General features: G+C 43.4%; 13 non-coding genes across 13 annotated transcripts; all 13 read right to left on the reverse strand.

Moving 5' to 3' along the window:
* Positions 1 to 215: 215 nt before the first annotated feature.
* Positions 216 to 297, reverse strand: trnas-aga (transfer RNA serine (anticodon AGA)). The gene has a single exon. It is a non-coding gene; the product is annotated as a tRNA-Ser (tRNA).
* Positions 298 to 2,462: 2,165 nt separating this feature from the next.
* Positions 2,463 to 2,534, reverse strand: trnad-guc (transfer RNA aspartic acid (anticodon GUC)). Its single transcript has one exon. It is a non-coding gene; the product is annotated as a tRNA-Asp (tRNA).
* Positions 2,535 to 4,016: 1,482 nt separating this feature from the next.
* Positions 4,017 to 4,098, reverse strand: trnas-uga (transfer RNA serine (anticodon UGA)). The gene has a single exon. It is a non-coding gene; the product is annotated as a tRNA-Ser (tRNA).
* Positions 4,099 to 6,263: 2,165 nt separating this feature from the next.
* trnad-guc (transfer RNA aspartic acid (anticodon GUC)) lies at positions 6,264 to 6,335 on the reverse strand. The gene has a single exon. It is a non-coding gene; the product is annotated as a tRNA-Asp (tRNA).
* A 1,482-nt stretch (positions 6,336 to 7,817) lies between these two features.
* On the reverse strand, positions 7,818 to 7,899 carry trnas-aga (transfer RNA serine (anticodon AGA)). The gene has a single exon. It is a non-coding gene; the product is annotated as a tRNA-Ser (tRNA).
* A 1,868-nt stretch (positions 7,900 to 9,767) lies between these two features.
* On the reverse strand, positions 9,768 to 9,849 carry trnas-aga (transfer RNA serine (anticodon AGA)). Its single transcript has one exon. It is a non-coding gene; the product is annotated as a tRNA-Ser (tRNA).
* A 1,868-nt stretch (positions 9,850 to 11,717) lies between these two features.
* trnas-aga (transfer RNA serine (anticodon AGA)) lies at positions 11,718 to 11,799 on the reverse strand. Its single transcript has one exon. It is a non-coding gene; the product is annotated as a tRNA-Ser (tRNA).
* A 216-nt stretch (positions 11,800 to 12,015) lies between these two features.
* Positions 12,016 to 12,087, reverse strand: trnad-guc (transfer RNA aspartic acid (anticodon GUC)). The gene has a single exon. It is a non-coding gene; the product is annotated as a tRNA-Asp (tRNA).
* A 1,581-nt stretch (positions 12,088 to 13,668) lies between these two features.
* Positions 13,669 to 13,750, reverse strand: trnas-aga (transfer RNA serine (anticodon AGA)). The gene has a single exon. It is a non-coding gene; the product is annotated as a tRNA-Ser (tRNA).
* Positions 13,751 to 13,966: 216 nt separating this feature from the next.
* On the reverse strand, positions 13,967 to 14,038 carry trnad-guc (transfer RNA aspartic acid (anticodon GUC)). The gene has a single exon. It is a non-coding gene; the product is annotated as a tRNA-Asp (tRNA).
* Positions 14,039 to 15,618: 1,580 nt separating this feature from the next.
* On the reverse strand, positions 15,619 to 15,700 carry trnas-aga (transfer RNA serine (anticodon AGA)). Its single transcript has one exon. It is a non-coding gene; the product is annotated as a tRNA-Ser (tRNA).
* Positions 15,701 to 15,916: 216 nt separating this feature from the next.
* Positions 15,917 to 15,988, reverse strand: trnad-guc (transfer RNA aspartic acid (anticodon GUC)). The gene has a single exon. It is a non-coding gene; the product is annotated as a tRNA-Asp (tRNA).
* A 1,568-nt stretch (positions 15,989 to 17,556) lies between these two features.
* On the reverse strand, positions 17,557 to 17,638 carry trnas-aga (transfer RNA serine (anticodon AGA)). Its single transcript has one exon. It is a non-coding gene; the product is annotated as a tRNA-Ser (tRNA).
* Between the last annotated feature and the right edge of the window lie 25 nt (positions 17,639 to 17,663).

A 17,663-nucleotide genomic window follows, 5' to 3' on the forward strand; every position in this document is an offset into this window, starting at 1 on the left:
CTTAGACATCTCGAGGGATAGACAGGCTGAATCACTGTCGCAACTATGACTGATTGTTGCGATTTTTTAATCGGATGTATCGTGAATATTGCAGATTAATAAAAATGAGAACAAATGTCAGTGTTGAAAGGTGTGGGACGTTATTCCAATTATCACATGATCAGTTTGTTCGAGAACTGGTTAAATTGTGAAATGGAATGAAAAATGCTGAGAATCGCAGTCGGCAGGATTCGAACCTGCGCGGGAAAATCCCAATGGATTTCTAGTCCATCGCCTTAACCACTCGGCCACGACTACTGTGTCACTGGCTTTTTAAACGTTACTCAGAAAAAACTCAGTCATCCATCTCTGTGCAGCAGACGGCCAAAGAATCCTGAAAAAGTCTCCGTTTGCTAAAAATCTGGAAGAGGCAAACTCCTCTATCTGTATTTTCACAGTTCGATTTCGCTCTGGAATTTTTAATATGAATCTACCAAGAAACAGAAGTAAAAATCAACATTTTGAAACATCTGCCTCCCCGTCTGGGAATTGAACCCCGGTTTCCCGCGTGACAGGCAGGGATATTCACCACTTTACTAACGAGGAACTGACGGATAGCTCCTCTGTCGGAGCAGGAATCGAGCTGTGAACAGAACTGGACACCATGAGAAGTCGACAGACACATTGAGAGACAGATACAAACCGACAAACAGGGAGAGACAGACACCGAGATAGAGACAACGAGAGACAGAAAGTGTGAGACTGAGAAGGAGAGGCAGATTGGGTGAGAAAAACCTCAAACACATACAGAGACAGAGATTTGTGTGTTTGATCTATTAACAGAGAAAGGGAAAGAGTGAGAGAAAGACAATGATAAAGACAGTGACAAGGAGAGAGACAGATAGAGAGAAAGAGATAGAGACTAAAACAGAAAATGATGGAAATACTTCTCAGGTTAGAGGCAGGGACTAACAGAGACAGGCAAAGAAATGGACAGACTGAAATGATGGGAAAGAGAGAGCCAGTCAGACAAAGAATCTGAGAGAATCCCATTGGAACAGACGTAGGCACCGTGAGAAAGAGACAGATTGAGAGACTGAGACAAACGGAGAATCAGGGACAGACAGAGTGAGTCAGACTGAGAGAGACAAAGACTCAGACATACAAACACATGCACAGCTCTGTGGAGAGAGAGAGAGAGGCAGAGACCGAGCGACACAGATACATTTCACAATTTCATTTCATTATCGGTTCAGAGTGACACATATTTACAGAAAATTGTTGATTCAACCGATGAAAATCGGACATCACTGATCAGAATGGGAGGAAATCTGTGTTAAAATAAATAGAAACCAGGAGTGGGGAAGAACCCACGGTGGAAACCCTTTGAAGTTTAAGGCCAACGACATAACCACTCGGTTATCCTGGCCCTGTGAGAGCTTGGATTCTGTCTCTGTGACAAATTGGGCTTCAACCCCAACCCCACATACAAACACATGCACATTGTCTTTTAGTGAGCATTTACGAACATTTTTAGTAATATTTACACCCGGGCAACACTCCTACTCTGTTTCGAGTAATGCTCTGGGACCTTTCATATCCACCCGAGGGTGCAGACGGAGCTTCAATTTAACATTTCATCCGAAAGTCAACAGCTTCAACATTGCAAAATTCCCCAAGTGCTGCACTTGAGTGTTAGCCAAGATGATATGCTCAAGTCCAAGGAGTGCGACTTGAACACACAAACTCCTGATTCAGTCGAGAATGCTGCCACTGAACCAAAGCCGATACAAAAGTTCACAACCGTATTATTTTCCCCAAGTCTTTTTTATACGTTCCAGGACATACCTAATTCATGGTGATGATTTCCACAGACAGTTGCACATACACAGAGACAAAAATAGAGATAGACAGACACAGAGACACACATAACCAAAAATTTACACGCACCAACGGGCATGCACAGCTGCCTTAGATATCTCGAGGGATAGACAGGCTGAAAAACTGTCGCAACTTTGACTGATTGCTGCGATTTTTTAATCGGATGTATCATGAATATTGCAGATTAATAAAAATGAGAACAAATGTCAGTGTTGAAAGGTGTGGGACGTTGTTCCAATTATCACATGATCAGTTTGGTAGAGAACTGGTTAAATTGTGAAATGGAATGAAAAATGCTGAGAATCGAAGTCGGCAGGATTCGAACCTGCGCGGGAAAATCCCAATGGATTTCTACTCCATCGCCTTAACCACTCGGCCACGACTACTGTGTCGTTGGCTTTTTAAACGTTACTCAGAAAAAACTCAGTCATCCATCTCTGTGCAGCAGACGGCCAAAGAATCCTGAAAAAGTCTCCGTCAGCTAAAAATCTGGTAGAGGCAAACTCCTCCACCTGTATTTTCACAGTTCGATTTCGCTCTGGAATTTTTAATATGTATCTACCAAGAAACAGAAGTAAAGATCAACATTTTGAAACATCTGCCTCCCCGTCGGGGAATTGAACCCCGGTCTCCCGCGTGACAGGCGGGGATACTCACCACTATACTAACGAGGAACTGACGGATAGCTGCTCTGTCGGAGCAGGAATCGAGCTGTGAACAGAACTGGACACCATGAGAAGTCAACAGACACATTGAGAGACAGAGACAAACCGACAAACAGGGAGAGACAGACACCGAGATAGAGACAACGAGAGACAGAAAGTGTGAGACTGAGAAGGAGAGGCAGATTGGGTGAGAAAAAGACTCAAACACATACAGAGACAGAGATTTGTGTGTCTGAAACAGAAAATGATGGAAATACTTCTCAGGTTAGAGGCAGGGACTAACAGAGACAGGCAAAGAAATGGACTGACAGAAATGATGGGAAAGAGAGAGCCAGTCAGACAAAGAATCTGTGAGAATCCCATTGGAACAGACGTGGGCACCGTGAGAAAGAGACAGATTGAGAGACTGAGACAAACGGAGAAACAGGGACAGACAGAGTGAGTCAGACTGAGAGAGACAAAGACTCAGACATACAAACACATACACAGCTCTGTGTAGAGAGAGAGAGGCAGAGACCGAGCGACACAGATACATTTCACAATTTCATTTCATTATCGGTTCAGAGTGACACATATTTACAGAAAATTGTTGATTCAACCGATGAAAATCGGACATCACTGATCAGAATGGGAGGAAATCTGTGTTAAAATAAATAGAAACCAGGAGTGGGGAAGAACCCACGGTGGAAACCCTTTGAAGTTAAAGGCCAACGACATAACCACTCGGTTATCCTGGCCTGTGAGAGCTTGGATTCTGTCTCTGTGACAAACTGGGCTTCAACCCCAAACCCACATACAAACACATGCACATTGTCTTTTAGTGAGCATTTACGAACATTTTTAGTAATATTTACACGAGGGCAACACTCCTACTCTGTTTCGAGTAATGCTCTGGGACCTTTCATATCCACCCGAGGGTGCAGACGGAGCTTCAATTTAAATTTCATCCGAAAGTCAACAGCTTCAACATTGCAAAATTCCCCAAGTGCTGCACTTGAGTGTTAGCCAAGATGATATGCTCAAGTCCAAGGAGTGCGACTTGAACACACAAACTCCTGATTCAGTCGAGAATGATGCCACTGAACCAAAGCCGATACAAAAGTTCACAATCGTATTATTTTCCCCAAGTCTTTTTTATAAGTTCCAGGACATACCAAATTCATGGTGATGATTTCCACAGACAGTTGCACATACACAGAGACAAAAATAGAGATAGACAGACAAAGAGACACACATAACCAAAAATTTACACGCACCAACGGGCATGCACAGCTGCCTTAGACATCTCGAGGGATAGACAGGCTGAATCACTGTCGCAACTATGACTGATTGTTGCGATTTTTTAATCGGATGTATCGTGAATATTGCAGATTAATTAAAATGAGAACAAATGTCAGTGTTGAAAGGTGTGGGACGTTATTCCAATTATCACATGATCAGTTTGTTCGAGAACTGGTTAAATTGTGAAATGGAATGAAAAATGCTGAGAATCGTAGTCGGCAGGATTCGAACCTGCGCGGGAAAATCCCAATGGATTTCAACTCCATCGCCTTAACCACTCGGCCACAACTACTGTGTCGCTGGCTTTTTAAACGTTACTCAGAAAAAACTCAGTCATCCATCTCTGTGCAGCAGACGGCCAAAGAATCCTGAAAAAGTTTCCGTCAGCTAAAAATCTGGAAGAGGCAAACTCCTCTCCCTGTATTTTCACAGTTCGGATTTCGCTCTGGAATTTTTAATATGTATCTACCAAGAAACAGAAGTAAAAATCAACGTTTTGAAACATCTGCCATCCGTCGGGGAATTGAACCCCGGTCTCCCGCTGGACAGGCGGGGATACTCACCACTATACTAACGAGGAACTGACGGATAGCTCCTCTGTCGGAGCAGGAATCGAGCTGTGAACAGAACTGGACACCATGAGAAGTCGACAGACACATTGAGAGACAGATACAAACCGACAAACAGGGAGAGACAGACACCGAGATAGAGACAACGAGAGACAGAAAGTGTGAGACTGAGAAGGAGAGGCAGATTGGGTGAGAAAAACCTCAAACACATACAGAGACAGAGATTTGTGTGTTTGATCTATTAACAGAGAAAGGGAAAGAGTGAGAGAAAGACAATGATAAAGACAGTGACAAGGAGAGAGACAGATAGAGAGAAAGAGATAGAGACTAAAACAGAAAATGATGGAAATACTTCTCAGGTTAGAGGCAGGGACTAACAGAGACAGGCAAAGAAATGGACAGACTGAAATGATGGGAAAGAGAGAGCCAGTCAGACAAAGAATCTGAGAGAATCCCATTGGAACAGACGTAGGCACCGTGAGAAAGAGACAGATTGAGAGACTGAGACAAACGGAGAATCAGGGACAGACAGAGTGAGTCAGACTGAGAGAGACAAAGACTCAGACATACAAACACATGCACAGCTCTGTGGAGAGAGAGAGAGAGGCAGAGACCGAGCGACACAGATACATTTCACAATTTCATTTCATTATCGGTTCAGAGTGACACATATTTACAGAAAATTGTTGATTCAACCGATGAAAATCGGACATCACTGATGAGAATGGGAGGAAATCTGTGTTAAAATAAATAGAAACCAGGAGTGGGGAAGAACCCACGGTGGAAACCCTTTGAAGTTTAAGGCCAACGACATAACCACTCGGTTATCCTGGCCCTGTGAGAGCTTGGATTCTGTCTCTGTGACAAATTGGGCTTCAACCCCAACCCCACATACAAACACATGCACATTGTCTTTTAGTGAGCATTTACGAACATTTTTAGTAATATTTACACCCGGGCAACACTCCTACTCTGTTTCGAGTAATGCTCTGGGACCTTTCATATCCACCCGAGGGTGCAGACGGAGCTTCAATTTAACATTTCATCCGAAAGTCAACAGCTTCAACATTGCAAAATTCCCCAAGTGCTGCACTTGAGTGTTAGCCAAGATGATATGCTCAAGTCCAAGGAGTGCGACTTGAACACACAAACTCCTGATTCAGTCGAGAATGCTGCCACTGAACCAAAGCCGATACAAAAGTTCACAACCGTATTATTTTCCCCAAGTCTTTTTTATAAGTTCCAGGACATACCTAATTCATGGTGATGATTTCCACAGACAGTTGCACATACACAGAGACAAAAATAGAGATAGACAGACACAGAGACACACATAACCAAAAATTTACACGCACCAACGGGCATGCACAGCTGCCTTAGATATCTCGAGGGATAGACAGGCTGAAAAACTGTCGCAACTTTGACTGATTGCTGCGATTTTTTAATCGGATGTATCATGAATATTGCAGATTAATAAAAATGAGAACAAATGTCAGTGTTGAAAGGTGTGGGACGTTATTCCAATTATCACATGATCAGTTTGGTAGAGAACTGGTTAAATTGTGAAATGGAATGAAAAATGCTGAGAATCGAAGTCGGCAGGATTCGAACCTGCGCGGGAAAATCCCAATGGATTTCTACTCCATCGCCTTAACCACTCGGCCACGACTACTGTGTCGTTGGCTTTTTAAACGTTACTCAGAAAAAACTCAGTCATCCATCTCTGTGCAGCAGACGGCCAAAGAATCCTGAAAAAGTCTCCGTCAGCTAAAAATCTGGAAGAGGCAAACTCCTCCACCTGTATTTTCACAGTTCGATTTCGCTCTGGAATTTTTAATATGTATCTACCAAGAAACAGAAGTAAAAATCAACATTTTGAAACATCTGCCTCCCCGTCGGGGAATTGAACCCCGGTCTCCCGCGTGACAGGCGGGGATACTCACCACTATACTAACGAGGAACTGACGGATAGCTGCTCTGTCGGAGCAGGAATCGAGCTGTGAACAGAACTGGACACCATGAGAAGTCGACAGACACATTGAGAGACAGAGACAAACCGACAAACAGGGAGAGACAGACACCGAGATAGAGACAACGAGAGACAGAAAGTGTGAGACTGAGAAGGAGAGGCAGATTGGGTGAGAAAAAGACTCAAACACATACAGAGACAGAGATTTGTGTGTCTGAAACAGAAAATGATGGAAATACTTCTCAGGTTAGAGGCAGGGACTAACAGAGACAGGCAAAGAAATGGACTGACAGAAATGATGGGAAAGAGAGAGCCAGTCAGACAAAGAATCTGTGAGAATCCCATTGGAACAGACGTGGGCACCGTGAGAAAGAGACAGACTGAGAGACTGAGACAAACGGAGAAACAGGGACAGACAGAGTGAGTCAGACTGAGAGAGACAAAGACTCAGACATACAAACACATACACAGCTCTGTGTAGAGAGAGAGAGGCAGAGACCGAGCGACACAGATACATTTCACAATTTCATTTCATTATCGGTTCAGAGTGACACATATTTACAGAAAATTGTTGATTCAACCGATGAAAATCGGACATCACTGATCAGAATGGGAGGAAATCTGTGTTAAAATAAATAGAAACCAGGAGTGGGGAAGAACCCACGGTGGAAACCCTTTGAAGTTAAAGGCCAACGACATAACCACTCGGTTATCCTGGCCTGTGAGAGCTTGGATTCTGTCTCTGTGACAAACTGGGCTTCAACCCCAAACCCACATACAAACACATGCACATTGTCTTTTAGTGAGCATTTACGAACATTTTTAGTAATATTTACACGAGGGCAACACTCCTACTCTGTTTCGAGTAATGCTCTGGGACCTTTCATATCCACCCGAGGGTGCAGACGGAGCTTCAATTTAAATTGCATCCGAAAGTCAACAGCTTCAACATTGCAAAATTCCCCAAGTGCTGCACTTGAGTGTTAGCCAAGATGATATGCTCAAGTCCAAGGAGTGCGACTTGAACACACAAACTCCTGATTCAGTCGAGAATGATGCCACTGAACCAAAGCCGATACAAAAGTTCACAATCGTATTATTTTCCCCAAGTCTTTTTTATAAGTTCCAGGACATACCAAATTCATGGTGATGATTTCCACAGACAGTTGCACATACACAGAGACAAAAATAGAGATAGACAGACACAGAGACACACATAACCAAAAATTTACACGCACCAACGGGCATGCACAGCTGCCTTAGACATCTCGAGGGATAGACAGGCTGAATCACTGTCGCAACTATGACTGATTGTTGCGATTTTTTAATCGGATGTATCGTGAATATTGCAGATTAATAAAAATGAGAACAAATGTCAGTGTTGAAAGGTGTGGGACGTTATTCCAATTATCACATGATCAGTTTGTTCGAGAACTGGTTAAATTGTGAAATGGAATGAAAAATGCTGAGAATCGCAGTCGGCAGGATTCGAACCTGCGCGGGAAAATCCCAATGGATTTCTAGTCCATCGCCTTAACCACTCGGCCACGACTACTGTGTCGCTGGCTTTTTAAACGTTACTCAGAAAAAACTCAGTCATCCATCTCTGTGCAGCAGACGGCCAAAGAATCCTGAAAAAGTCTCCGTTTGCTAAAAATCTGGAAGAGGCAAACTCCTCTATCTGTATTTTCACAGTTCGATTTCGCTCTGGAATTTTTAATATGAATCTACCAAGAAACAGAAGTAAAAATCAACATTTTGAAACATCTGCCTCCCCGTCTGGGAATTGAACCCCGGTTTCCCGCGTGACAGGCAGGGATATTCACCACTTTACTAACGAGGAACTGACGGATAGCTGGTCTGTCGGAGCAGGAATCGAGCTGTGAACAGAACTGGACACCATGAGAAGTCGACAGACACATTGAGAGACAGAGACAAACCGACAAACAGGGAGAGACAGACACCGAGATAGAGACAACGAGAGACAGAAAGTGTGAGACTGAGAAGGAGAGGCAGATTGGGTGAGAAAAAGACTCAAACACATACAGAGACAGAGATTTGTGTGTTTGATCTATTGAGAGAGAAAGGGAAAGAGTGAGAGAAAGACAATGATAAAGACAGTGACAAGGAGAGAGACAGATAGAGAGAAAGAGCTAGAGACTAAAACAGAAAATGATGGAAATACTTCTCAGGTCAGAGGCAGGGACTAACAGAGACAGGCAAAGAAATGGACAGACCGAAATGATGGGAAAGAGAGAGCCAGTCAGACAAAGAATCTGAGAGAATCCCATTGGAACAGACGTGGGCACAGTGAGAAAGAGACAGATTGAGAGACTGAGACAAATGGAGAAACAGGGACAGACAGAGTGAGTCAGACTGAGAGAGGCAAAGACTCAGACATACAAACACATGCACAGCTCTGTGTAGAGAGAGAGAGAGGCAGAGACCGAGCGACACAGATACATTTCACAATTTCATTTCATTATCGGTTCAGAGTGACACATAGTTACAGAAAATTGTTGATTCAACCGATGAAAATCGGACATCACTGATCAGAATGGGAGGAAATTTGTGTTAAAATAAATAGAAACCAGGAGTGGGGAAGAACCCACGGTGGAAAACCCTTTGAAGTTAAGGCCAACGACATAACCACTCGGTGATCCTGGCCCTGTGAGAGTTTGGATTCTGTCTCTGTGACAAACTGGGCTTCAACCCCAACCCCACATACAAACACATGCACATAGTCTTTTAGTGAGCATTTACGAACATTTTTAGTAATATTTACACGGGGGCAACTCTCCTACTCTGTTTCGAGTAATGCTCTGCGACCTTTCATATCCACCCGAGGGTGCAGACGGAGCTTCAATTTAACATTTCATCCGAATGTCAACAGCTTCAACATTGCAAAATTCCCCAAGTGCTGCACTTGAGTGTTAGCCAAGATGATATGCTCAAGTCCAAGGAGTGCGACTTGAAGACACAAACTCCTGATTCAGTCGAGAATGCTGCCACTGAACCAAAGCCGATACAAAAGTTCACAACCGTATTATTTTCCCCAAGTCTTTTTTATAAGTTCCAGGACATACCAAATTCATGGTGATGATTTCCACAGACAGTTGCACATACACAGAGACAGAAATAGAGATAGACAGATACTGAGACACAGATAACCAAAAAATTACACGCACCAACGGGCATGCACAGCTGCCTTAGACATCTCGAGGGATAGACAGGCTGAATCACTGTCGCAACTATGACTGATTGTTGCGATTTTTTAATCGGATGTATCGTGAATATTGCAGATTAATAAAAATGAGAACAAATGTCAGTGTTGAAAGGTGTGGGACGTTATTCCAATTATCACATGATCTGTTTGGGAGAGAACTGGTTAAATTGTGAAATGGAATGAAAAATGCTGCGAATCGTAGTCGGCAGGATTCGAACCTGTGCGGGAAAATCCCAATGGATTTCTAGTCCATCGCCTTAACCACTCGGCTACGACTACTGTGTCGCTGGCTTTTTAAACGTTACTCAGAAAAAACTCAGTCATCCATCTCTGTGCAGCAGACGGCAAAAGAATCCTGAAAAAGTCTCCGTTTGCTAAAAATCTGGAAGAGTCAAACTCCTCCACATGTATTTTCACAGTTCGATTTCGCTCTGGAATTTTTAATATGTATCTACCAAGAAACAGAAGTAAAAATCAACATTTTGAAACATCTGCCTCCCCGTCGGGGAATTGAACCCCGATCTCCCGCGTGACAGGTGGGGATACTTACCACTATACTATCGAGGAACTGACGGATAGCTGCTCTGTCGGAGCAGGAATCGAGCTGTGAACAGAACTGGACACCATGAGAAGTCGACAGACACATTGAGAGACAGAGACAAACCGACAAACAGGGAGAGACAGACACCGAGATAGAGACAACGAGAGACAGAAAGTGTGAGACTGAGAAGGAGAGGCAGATTGGGTGAGAAAAAGACTCAAACACATACAGAGACAGAGATTTGTGTGTTTGATCTATGAAGAGAGAAAGGGAAAGAGTGAGAGAAAGACAATGATAAAGACAGTGACAAGGAGAGAGACAGACAGAGAGAAAGAGATAGAGACTAAAACAGAAAATGATGGAAATACTTCTCAGGTTAGAGGCAGGGACTAACAGAGGCAGGCAAAGAAATGGACAGACCGAAATGATGGGAAAGAGAGAGCCAGTCAGACAAAGAATCTGAGAGAATCCCATTTGAACAGACGTGGGCACCGTGAGAAAGAGACAGATTGAGAGACTGAGACAAACGGAGAAACAGGGACAGACAGAGTGAGTCAGACTGAGAGAGACAAAGACTCAGACATACAAACACATACACAGCTCTGTGTAGAGAGAGAGAGAGGCAGAGACCGAGCGACAGAGATACATTTCACAATTTCATTTCATTATCGGTTCAGAGTGACACATAGTTACAGAAAATTGTTGATTCAACCGATGAAAATCGGACATCACTGATCAGAATGGGAGGAAATTTGTGTTAAAATAAATAGAAACCAGGAGTGGGGAAGAACCCACGGTGGAAAACCCTTTGAAGTTAAGGCCAACGACATAACCACTCGGTTATCCTGGCCCTGTGAGAGTTTGGATTCTGTCTCTATGACAAACTGGGCTTCAACCCCAACCCCACATACAAACACATGCACATAGTCTTTTAGTGAGCATTTACGAACATTTTTAGTAATATTTACACGGGGGCAACTCTCCTACTCTGTTTCGAGTAATGCTCTGGGACCTTTCATATCCACCCGAGGGTGCAGACGGAGCTTCAATTTAACATTTCATCCGAAAGTCAACAGCTTCAACATTGCAAAATTCCCCAAGTGCTGCACTTGAGTGTTAGCCAAGATGATATGCTCAAGTCCAAGGAGTGCGACTTGAACACACAAACTCCTGATTCAGTCGAGAATGCTGCCACTGAACCAAAGCCGATACAAAAGTTCACAACCGTATTATTTTCCCCAAGTCTTTTTTATAAGTTCCAGGACATACCAAATTCATGGTGATGATTTCCACAGACAGTTGCACATACACAGAGACAAAAATAGAGATAGACAGACACAGAGACACATATAACCAAAAATTTACACGCACCAACGGGCATGCACAGATGCCTTAGACATCTCGAGGGATAGACAGGCTGAATCAGTGTCGCAACTTTGACTGATTGTTGCGATTTTTTAAACGGATGTATCGTGAATATTGCAGATTAATAAAAATGAGAACAAATGTCAGTGTTGAAAGGTGTGGGACGTTATTCCAATTATCACATGATCAGTTTGTTCGAGAACTGGTTAAATTGTGAAATGGAATGAAAAATGCTGAGAATCGTAGTCGGCAGGATTCGAACCTGCGCGGGAAAATCCCAATGGATTTCTAGTCCATCGCCTTAACCACTCGGCCACGACTACTGTGTCGCTGGCTTTTTAAACGTTACTCAGAAAAAACTCAGTCATCCATCTCTGTGCAGCAGATGGCCAAAGAATCCTGAAAAAGTCTCCGTTTGCTAAAAATCTGGAAGAGGCAAACTACTCTACCTGTATTTTCACAGTTCGATTTCGCTCTGGAATTTTTAATATGTATCTACCAAGAAACAGAAGTAAAAATCAACATTTTGAAACATCTGCCTCCCCGTCGGGGAATTGAACCCCGGTCTCCCGCGTGACAGGCGGGGATACTCACCACTACACTAACGAGGAACTGACGGATAACTGCTCTGTCGGAGCAGGAATCGAGCTGTGAACAGAACTGGACACCATGAGAAGTCGACAGACACATTGAGAGACAGAGACAAACCGACAAACAGGGAGAGACAGACACCGAGATAGAGACAATGAGAGACAGAAAGTGTGAGACTGAGAAGGAGAGGCAGATTGGGTGAGAAAAAGACTCAAACACATACAGAGACAGAGATTTGTGTGTTTGATCTATTAAGAGAGAAAGGGAAAGAGTGAGAGAAAGACAATGATAAAGACAGTGACAAGGAGAGAGACAGATAGAGAGAAAGAGGTAGAGACTAAAACAGAAAATGATGGAAATACTTCTCAGGTTAGAGGCAGGGACTAACAGAGACAGGCAAAGAAATGGACAGACCGAAATGATGGGAAAGAGAGAGCCAGTCAGACAAAGAATCTGAGAGAATCCCATTGGAACAGACGTGGGCACCGTGAGAAAGAGACAGATTGAGAGACTGAGACAAACGGAGAAACAGGGACAGACAGAGTGAGTCAGAATGAGAGAGACAAAGACTCAGACATACAAACACATACACAGCTCTGTGGAGAGAGTGAGAGAGGCAGAGACCGAGCAACACAGATACATTTCACAATTTCATTTCATTATCGATTCAGAGTGACACATAGTTACAGAAAATTGTTGATTCAACCGATGAAAATCGGACATCACTGATCAGAATGGGAGGAAATCTGTGTTAAAATAAATAGAAACCAGGAGTGGGGAAGAACCCACGGTGGAAAACCCTTTGAAGTTTAAGGCCAACGACATAACCACTCGGTTATCCTGGCCCTGTGAGAGCTTGGATTCTGTTTCTGTGACAAACTGGGCTTCAACCCCAACCCCACATACAAACACATGCACATAGTCTTTTAGTGAGCATTTACGAACATTTTGAGGAATATTGACACGGGGGCAACTCTCCTACTCTGTTTCGAGTAATGCTCTGGGACCTTTCATATCCACCCGAGGGTGCAGACGGAGCTTCAATTTAACATTTCATCCGAAAGTCAACAACTTCAACATTGCAAAATTCCCCAAGTGCTGCACTTGAGTGTTAGCCAAGATGATATGCTCAAGTCCAAGGAGTGCGACTTGAACACACAAACTCCTGATTCAGTCGAGAATGCTGCCACTGAACCAAAGCCGATACAAAAGTTCACAACCGTATTATTTTCCCCAAGTCTTTTTTATAAGTTCCAGGACATACCAAATTCATGGTGATGATTTCCACAGACAGTTGCACATACACAGAGACAAAAATAGAGATAGACAGACACAGAGACACACATAACCAAAAATTTACACGCACCAACGGGCATGCACAGCTGCCTTAGACATCTCGAGGGATAGACAGGCTGAATCAGTGTCGCAACTTTGACTGATTGTTGCGATTTTTTAATCGGATGTATCGTGAATATTGCAGATTAATAAAAATGAGAACAAATGTCAGTGTTGAAAGGTGTGGGACGTTATTCCAATTATCACATGATCAGTTTGGTAGAGAACTGGTTAAATTGTGAAATGGAACGAAAAATGCTGCGAATCGTAGTCTGCAGGATTCGAACCTGCGCGGGAAAATCCCAATGGATTTCTAGTCCATCGCCTTAACCACTCGGCCACGACTACTGTGTCGCTGGCTTTTTAAACGTTACTCAGAAAAAACTCAGTCATCCATCTCTGTGCAGCAGACGGCCAAAGAATCCTGAAAAAGTCTCCGTTTGCAAAAAATCTGGAAGAGGCAAACTCCTCCACATGTATTTTCACAGTTCGATTTCGCTCTGGAATTTTTAATATGTATCTACCAAGAAACAGAAGTAAAAATTAACATTTTGAAACATCTGCCTCCCCGTCGGGGAATTGAACCCCGGTCTCCCGCGTGACAGGCGGGGATACTCACCACTATACTAACGAGGAACTGACGGATAGCTCCTCTGTCGGAGCAGGAATCGAGCTGTGAACAGAACTGGACACCATGAGAAGTCGACAGACACATTGAGAGACAGAGACAAACCGACAAACAGGGAGAGACAGACACCGAGATAGAGACAACGAGAGACAGAAAGTGTGAGACTGAGAAGGAGAGGCAGATTGGGTGAGAAAAAGACTCAAACACATACAGAGACAGAGATTTGTGTGTTTGATCTATGAAGAGAGAAAGGGAAAGAGTGAGAGAAAGACAATGATAAAGACAGTGACAAGGAGAGAGACAGATAGAGAGAAAGAGATAGAGACTAAAACAGAAAATGATGGAAATACTTCTCAGGTTAGAGGCAGGGACTAACAGAGACAGGCAAAGAAATGGACAGACCGAAATGATGGGAAAGAGAGAGCCAGTCAGACAAAGAATCTGAGAGAATCCCATTGGAACAGACGTGGGCACCGTGAGAAAGAGACAGATTGAGAGACTGAGACAAACGGAGAAACAGGGACAGACAGAGTGAGTCAGACTGAGAGAGACAAAGACTCAGACATACAAACACATGCACAGCTCTGTGTAGAGAGAGAGAGAGGCAGAGACCGAGCGACACAGATACATTTCACAATTTCATTTCATTATCGGTTCAGAGTGACACATAGTTACAGAAAATTGTTGATTCAACCGATGAAAATCGGACATCACTGATCAGAATGGGAGGAAATTTGTGTTAAAATAAATAGAAACCAGGAGTGGGGAAGAACCCACGGTGGAAAACCCTTTGAAGTTAAGGCCAACGACATAACCACTCGGTTATCCTGGCCCGATGAGAGTTTGGATTCTGTCTCTGTGACAAACTGGGCTTCAACACCAACCCCACATACAAACACATGCACATAGTCTTTTAGTGAGCATTTACGAACATTTTGAGGAATATTGACACGGGGGCAACTCTCCTACTCTGTTTCGAGTAATGCTCTGGGTCCTTTCATATCCACCCGAGGGTGCAGACGGAGCTTCAATTTAACATTTCATCCGAAAGTCAACAGCTTCAACATTGCAAAATTCCCCAAGTGCTGCACTTGAGTGTTAGCCAAGATGATATGCTCAAGTCCAAGGAGTGCGACTTGAAGACACAAACTCCTGATTCAGTCGAGAATGCTGCCACTGAACCAAAGCCGATACAAAAGTTCACAACCGTATTATTTTCCCCAAGTCTTTTTTATAAGTTCCAGGACATACCAAATTCATGGTGATGATTTCCACAGACAGTTGCACATACACAGAGACAAAAATAGAGCTAGACAGACACAGAGACACAGATAACCAAAAATTTACACGCACCAACGGGCATGCACAGCTGCCTTAGACATCTCGAGGGATAGACAGGCTGAATCACTGTCGCAACTATGACTGATTGTTGCGATTTTTTAATCGGATGTATCGTGAATATTGCAGATTAATAAAAATGAGAACAAATGTCAGTGTTGAAAGGAGTGGGACGTTATTCCAATTATCACATGATCAGTTTGGTCGAGAACTGGTTAAATTGTGAAATGGAATGAAAAATGCTGAGAATCGTAGTCGGCAGGATTCGAACCTGCGCGGGAAAATCCCAATGGATTTCTAGTCCATCGCCTTAACCACTCGGCCACGACTACTGTGTCGCTGGCTTTTTAAACGTTACTCAGAAAAAACTCAGTCATCCATCTCTGTGCAGCAGACGGCCAAAGAATCCTGAAAAAGTCTCCGTTTGCAAAAAATCTGGAAGAGGCAAACTCCTCCACATGTATTTTCACAGTTCGATTTCGCTCTGGAATTTTTAATATGTATCTACCAAGAAACAGAAGTAAAAATCAACATTTTGAAACATCTGCCTCTCCGTCGGGGAATTGAACCCCGGTCTCCCGCGTGACAGGCGGGGATACTTACCACTATACTAACGAGGAACTGAAGGATAGCTACTCTGTCGGAGCAGGAATCGAGCTGTGAACAGAACTGGACACCATGAGAAGTCGACAGACACATTGAGAGACAGATACAAACCGACAAACAGGGAGAGACAGACACCGAGATAGAGACAACGAGAGACAGAAAGTGTGAGACTGAGAAGGAGAGGCAGATTGGGTGAGAAAAACCTCAAACACATACAGAGACAGAGATTTGTGTGTTTGATCTATTAAGAGAGAAAGGGAAAGAGTGAGAGAAAGACAATGATAAAGACAGTGACAAGGAGAGAGACAGATAGAGAGAAAGAGATAGAGACTAAAACAGAAAATGATGGAAATACTTCTCAGGTTAGAGGCAGGGACTAACAGAGACAGGCAAAGAAATGGACAGACCGAAATGATGGGAAAGAGAGAGCCAGTCAGACAAAGAATCTGAGAGAATCCCATTGGAACAGACGTGGGCACCGTGAGAAAGAGACAGATTGAGAGACTGAGACAAACGGAGAAACAGGGACAGACAGAGTGAGTCAGACTGAGAGAGACAAAGACTCAGACATACAAACACATACATAGCTCTGTGTAGAGAGAGAGAGAGGCAGAGACCGAGCGACACAGATACATTTCACAATTTCATTTCATTATCGGTTCAGAGTGACACATAGTTACAGAAAATTGTTGATTCAACCGATGAAAATCGGACATCACTGATCAGAATGGGAGGAAATCTGTGTTAAAATAAATAGAAACCAGAAGTGGGGAAGAACCCACGGTGGAAAACCCTTTGAAGTTTAAGGCCAACGACATAACCACTCGGTTATCCTGGCCCTGTGAGAGCTTGGATTCTGTCTCTGTGACAAACTGGGCTTCAACACCAAACACATGCACATAGTCTTTTAGTGAGCATTTACGAACATTTTGAGGAATATTGACACGGGGGCAACTCTCCTACTCTGTTTCGAGTAATGCTCTGGGACCTTTCATATCCACCCGAGGGTGCAGACGGAGCTTCAATTTAACATTCCATCCGAAAGTCAACAGCTTCAACATTGCAAAATTCCCCAAGTGCTGCACTTGAGTGTTAGCCAAGATGATATGCTCAAGTCCAAGGAGTGCGACTTGAAGACACAAACTCCTGATTCAGTCGAGAATGCTGCCACTGAACCAAAGCCGATACAAAAGTTCACAACCGTATTATTTTCCCCAAGTCTTTTTTATAAGTTCCAGGACATACCAAATTCATGGTGATGATTTCCACAGACAGTTGCACATACACAGAGACAAAAATAGAGATAGACAGACACAGAGACACAGATAACCAAAAATTTACACGCACCAACGGGCATGCACAGCTGCCTTAGACATCTCGAGGGATAGACAGGCTGAATCACTGTCGCAACTATGACTGATTGTTGCGATTTTTTAATCGGATGTATCGTGAATATTGCAGATTAATAAAAATGAGAACAAATGTCAGTGTTGAAAGGTGTGGGACGTTATTCCAATTATCACATGATCAGTTTGGCAGCGAACTGGATAAATTGTGAAATGGAATGAAAAATGCTGAGAATCGTAGTCGGCAGGATTCGAACCTGCGCGGGAAAATCCCAATGGATTTCTAATCCATCGCCTTAACCACTCGGCCACGACTACTGTGTCGCTGGCTTTTTAAACGTTA

The sequence above is a fragment of the Pristiophorus japonicus genome, unplaced genomic scaffold (genome assembly GCF_044704955.1).
Source record: "Pristiophorus japonicus isolate sPriJap1 unplaced genomic scaffold, sPriJap1.hap1 HAP1_SCAFFOLD_572, whole genome shotgun sequence".
NCBI classification, from domain to species: Eukaryota; Metazoa; Chordata; class Chondrichthyes; family Pristiophoridae; genus Pristiophorus; species Pristiophorus japonicus.